Source organism: Cibotium barometz, chromosome 12, assembly GCF_041138505.1.
Source record: "Cibotium barometz isolate CiBa-2024 chromosome 12, ASM4113850v1, whole genome shotgun sequence".
NCBI lineage: Eukaryota > Viridiplantae > Streptophyta > Polypodiopsida > Cyatheales > Cibotiaceae > Cibotium > Cibotium barometz.
The window spans coordinates 33942299-33948575 of record NC_141057.1 but is presented as its reverse complement, the minus strand read 5'-3'; positions in this window follow the sequence as shown (position 1 = coordinate 33948575).

The window sequence follows — 6277 nt, the reverse complement described above, 5'->3', positions numbered from 1 at the left end:
AACATGCATGCCCTCTCACTATAATCCCAAGAACTAGAAGTAACCAATATTGTGGTAGGCACATGAATCCCATAAGGACCAACTTCTAGAAGAGCTCAAGCAAGCTAAAGCCAAATCTAAAGCCAAAGAAGCCCAACCCATTTGTGCGACTAGCCATTTTGTAAAAGAGTGTGCAGAAGCTCCCTCATAGAAACCAAAGAGGCAACCAAATTCCATGATAAGTATAGTGGTTGGATAGCTAGAGAAGTGGCCTACCAAAAGCTCCTCCAAAGTAAAGGAAACCTTATCACCCATACACAATGAAATCCATAAGCTCAAAATCATTTTCTTGGATGATACCCCCTTAGAGTGGCATGCAACGAAAAGAAGTAAGATATGCTTCTCTCATGGTGGGCAACCGATCTTGACACCTTATCAATCAATAGTCTGTCCCTTTTGGATACCCTTACCCTCATCGCTTGCACCTTATCCCTTTACCTACTTTAATTCAATATCTTTTTATCCAATCGAGTCTCAAGCCCAACCTTCCACACAAGCATAGTTCATATTAACACCTCACAATATCCACCCTCTTCTTCTCCGACCACACGCCATCTCCTTATTAGACCTCCTTATTGGACACCACCCTTTTGTACTCCATTTAATCCTAAATAAAGGATGTAATTACTAATAAGAGAGATTGGAAACTCAAAACAAGTTGAAAAGGTGGACGAGGGTATCGAGAGAGTTCACTTGTTGTCGTGGGTGGGAGAATGGCCAGCTTAGGGCTGACCAACGCTGACTTGGTTCCTTTGGCTAGGCATGGGTGAGGTCAGGATTAGTGACCTTGGGTGTAGGGGATGGTTGAAAAACACGTGAAGTGACCCTTGGTGATGATGCTCCCTAGCTCAGTCAGCCCCATAGGCAAGTGACATGAAGTAAAAAGGAGAAAAGGAGAGCATGGTGGTTGATGTACTGGCCTAGGATGGGTGGGCTGGAAGAGTTTGGTGCTTCCCTTTTTGCTAGATTTATGAAAAAGAAGCTCTAGGAAGAAGAACCTTGCATGGGCATACTATAGAATTCATAGCATACTTGCATCGTTATTTGATTTTACCTACGTGATGTATTCTCTTTTATGTCTATATTGAATGGAAATCAAGGTTGTTTGTGTTTTGAATTTTGTGCCATGACGGTAATTTTGCTTCATGATTACCCACTTTGGTTCGGTAACGGAATTCTGAGACCCAAGTTGAGGCAACCAATGCATGTCGTCCAACAAGTGGTTGTGAAACCAAGGGTGGGTGGGTAGGGCCTGATTGGTGGTATATGTTGAGATGTCAAGCTCAACATGAGCTGACACTCATGAGGCGCCTGCATGATCGTTCGACATTTACATCACTGGCGGGTTTGGTAGTTGGCACCGACATATCTTCACTAGAGATTCTACAGCTAGACTACATTGACTAGTCCACATCTACCCACTCCTCTTAGCGTGTCCACATTATGGACGGCTTGTATATACTCTCTATTATGTGTGTTAGTCACTTTATCTTCTTTGTAGACCTCTTTTGTTGTGTGAAGAAGAAGAAGAACTTTCAGTCTCTCACCTTGTGTGTTCTCTTCTAGGGTTTGTGTGAGTGTGTGTGTGTGCTTGCAAGAGCTCAAGATCTCTTCCCCCCTACACCTTTTTAGTATAAGAACAAACCCATGGACATAGTGATAAATTGGAAAAAAAAACTAAGAATATTGATTGTTATAAGTTATGGCTAGAAGGCAAAACGATGTTTTCCTTGAGGGCCTGTACAATAAATGGGTAAATTTTTTACGAGCGAGAGAGCGCATTCATACCATTTAACAAGTTCTGAAACATGAAGCAAAAATACTTGGGGATAGTGGATGGGCTGGATGGACCCAAATTTGGGACGATCAATATAGACTCTGTATTGTGAGAATCCCCATTGGGGTTATAGAGATGTTAGTCCAAAATATCACCATATGTTATGAGTTAGAAGAAGTTGGGCTTATAGACTATTATTGGGTTGTTAATTTAGATAATGCCTTCAAGAATGATGACTTTTGTAAAGAAATTTCCCAGCTTAGACAACTCCTTGCCCATAAGATGGTGATCCCGGAAAAGATTAGGAGACTTTAAGGTCTTGGTGACTTTTAGGAAGACCTAGGGAAGGGAAACCGTTGTATATAAATAAGATTTCTAAGTGTAGAGAAATTGATGACGTATATACATGATCATAGAAGTAGATCTCATAGATTAAGGATAAGCATGTAGGGTCCATCAGAGTGTAGAGAAATTGGTGTTGTATATACATATTCATAGAAGTAGAGCTCATAGATTAAGGATAAGCATGGAGAGTGTAGAAGTAGAGCTCACATGTTAAGGATAAGCATGCAAGGTCCATTAGACTACTGTAGGGAAATTGATGTATATACATGCTCATAAGTCAAGTTATGGATGTTCCATGTAGGCACACCATTGGGTATACCCTGGTGCCATCACGTGCTTTAATAATGGCATTATCTGTTGCATTTGAAGATCCATCCAAGCCCAAATATATGCAATCAAGTTTAGCTCTTTTGGTGCTATAAGAACATGTCTCCAATTGATGTATTGTCCAAGTTTAGCTCTTTGGTGCTAAGAACATGTCTCCAATTGATGTATTCTCTTTAATTCCACCTTGAGTTACTATAATGAAGCAATACCTTTAGTTTAGGTCTAGGACCTTGGTCATGGGCTCAAGTTTAAAAGGGGGCTCATGGACTATCATTGTACCCTTTTTTATCATTATACTTTCATGAGTACTCTTACTCATTGGAGCTCTAAGCTTCTATGGTGAACTTCTCCCTCTTGAGAAGCTATGTGTGTACTACATTATGAGTGCAATAGGTGCTACTCCCTATCATGAGTGGGACATGTATGTACCCCATTCTAATGAGTGCAACCCTTAGGTTCCCTTCATTGCATTGGTATTAGAGCTCTTGGCTTAGATCCTTGCTTAGGGAGTGATTAGTGATAATCATTTTTGAAATTGATTTTTAAACAATTTTTAAATTTGCTAATTTCTTGTTTTGACAAGATTAGCAATGAAATTTATGTTAATATTTTTTGAATTTGTATTAAACATTAGTTTTAAAACCCTAATCTACTTTACTATTTGATTTCTTGAACTTCTTGATCTTGATTTTCTTGATTTTTGAAATCAGGGTTTGCAGAGATTTTAACAACCAATTTTAAATGATTTTCTTGCATTATCTCAATTAGAGAGCCTACAGTTTTAAATATCAATCCTTAAAGCCCTTATTACTTCAAGATCAAACCTTAGATTGCCAAATCTTTGAGTTCTTGGAGAAAGATTGCAAGAAGAAGATTGTGGTGGTGCAGAAAATCAAGGTTGCTATGCAGAGTTTTCGGATTGTTGTGTAGAGTTTTTGGATTGTTGTGTAGAGTTTTCATATTATTGTACAGATTTTAGATTGCTGTGCAAAAATTTGGTGCATTTTCAAGAAAGTGTGCAGAAAATTTGATGTAGTTTCAAGAAAGTGTACATAAGCTTGGTGCAGTTTCAAGAAGTGTACATAATACAGTTTATTGCGTAGATTCAAGAACCGTGTTGAAGATTAAAGTGCAGAGTATAATTCTGTTGTGCAGATCTACAGTGCAGAACACAACAGTTTATAGATTATGCAAAGTTTATTGTGTTGAAATCAAATCTTGATGCAAAACAAAACAGTAAGTAATTCTTGATCAAATCTTTCAAATCTTGTCACTTTCTTGCAAAAAGAGCTTGGACAAAGATTATAAACCTATTGTAGCAATACAAATCTACATAGATTAGTATAAATCTTGATATATTTCAAGTTAAGACAACAAGATAAGTGTTGAGAAGACATTGGAATACAACATTTTAACACATTTTTATCACAAAATGTATAGCATGTTGTTCTATTACAGATCTGAGTATCCATATTATGAAGAGAGCATGTTAATGAATAGTTGATACAAAAGTGTACAAGCTTTACAATTTTGAGTATAGAAATTCAAAAAATTTGTTGGTTAATACTGTGTTTGCAAGTATGGCCCTGTTGGGAATTGAACCCAGTCCACTAGTGTGAGCAAGTGTCCCCCATACAACACACGGTTCTCCTAACTTGCATACAAGGTTTCTTGAGTATGAAGCTCTTTAAGAAAGAGTGCACATGGGAGTTTCAACCTGCTGATATGAAAGAGTGGTTTCTTCATATCTAGACTCTAATGTATTATGATCACATGGGGATTTCAGCCTGCTGAAATTCTTTACAACTAACAAGCAATGGAAGGTCTACTCTTACTTTGCTTGCTTGTTGTCTTGAAGAGCAACAGTTGTTGCCATTCACTGACTAGCAATCAAGCACAAGCAAGGAGAGCAACTTGAACAGTTTCTTGGTCAAGAATTGAGCAAATAGTGCAAGGTTGGTACTTATCTTATGATAAGTAGTTAATCTTGGTGAATTTGGTAAAGTTGTGTCAAATGCAAGACAATGAATGACAAAATGCACATCAGATTGGGATGTTTAATGCATTCAAGGCTTGAAGCAAGCAAGAAGATCTGAAAATTCACAAACATGTGGTGTAACCCATACAGAAATGGTATTCAAGACTTCTTCAGAAGCATCATTGCCCTTGGTTACAGGCTCAGCAAGAACATTGCTTTAGTGTTTGTTGGCATACCATTTCTGGTTTTTACTACTATCATTTGAGAGGACAGTGAAAAGTTATTATCTACATCAACAAAGCCTAACATCATCAAATAACCAAGCAGTTCTTGACGACAACAGCAAGCTTGTACAGTCTTTTCATTGGGCTACAACAGCTCTCAGATAGTGGTTTGCAATACCATTGGAATGCAAAAGAGCAAAGCATGATAGCCTTGTGGGGCTCAACAAGTAAGCCAAAGGTGTTGGACAGAAAGCTCAAGTATAAAAGGGGGCTTATGGACTATCATTGTACCCTTTTTTATCATTATACTTTCATGAGTACTCTTACTCATTGGAGCTCTAAGCTTCCATGGTGAACTTCTTCCTCTTGAGAAGCTATGTGTGTAGTAGTCCATTATGAGTGCAATAGGTGCTACTCCCTCTGATGAGTGGGACGTGTGTACTCTATGCTAATGAGTGCAACCCTTAGGTTCCCTTCATTGCAGTTACTATCCTTGGCCTTGTCCATGACATTAATCTATAGTAGTGTGCATTCGTCTCAGGTGTTCGATCATGAATTGGATGATGTCCATGTGCTTAAACCCTCTTGCCATAGCTTTATATCTTGCACATAACACCTAGATTGTTGCTCCTTATAGTCTTGGCTCTGCTAGCACCCACTTTGCATGCTTAAACAGATAACACCCACTTTGCATGCTTAAACCCTCTTGCAGACAACACCCACTTTGCATGCTTAAACCCTCTTGCAGACAACACCCATATTGTTGCATGCTTAAACCCTCTTGCAGACAACACCCATATTGTTGCATGCTTAAACAGATAACACCCAGTTTGCATGCTTAAACCCTCTTGCCATAGCTTTAAATCTTGCACATAACACCCTTCTTGTATTCTTGGCTCTACTAGAACCCACTTTGCATGCTTCTTATTTTTAGTAATTTCTATTTTTGGTAAGTAATTAATTTTCAATGGAATTCCTTTTAGGCAAAATTAAACTTTGCGTGCCCAATTTGACCATTGCCATGACTACACTCGACAATTCACAAACTACCGAGACTCCTCTCGGCATGACTCCTCTCGGCAATCCACAAACTGCTATTTTGTGAGCCTATATATTGATGCACTTGCTTTGTGGATTTTGAGTTGACTTGAGTGATGTAAGTGTTTTTTGTGGACAAACTCTTGTACTTAATCTTTCTTATGCTTGGTTATTAAAATCTTGTATATTGTTTGCTTAATCCTTCCTTAAAGATTTCACTTAGGTGTGTGTCCCATAGAGTGATCTAAGTGGTCTTTGTTGACAACTCTTGCAAGCTTTGTTTAGGAACGAAGCCAAAATCTTCTTTCTCTTGTGAAACCAGCAATTGGTAGGTCAGTTGGTTAAAGTGGATGGCTTGTAACCCAAGGTAATAGGTTCGATCCACGGCTGCCTACATTGCATGGTGCTACCTTGTACCTCCTAAACCCGTAGGTGTGTGTGTGTTTGTAAGAAGGGTATGCGGGACCCTCATGTAATAAAAATCGTCCAACTTTTAAAAAAGAAACTTGGAGAGCAGATTTTACTCTCTTTTTTTGGGGGGATTTTACT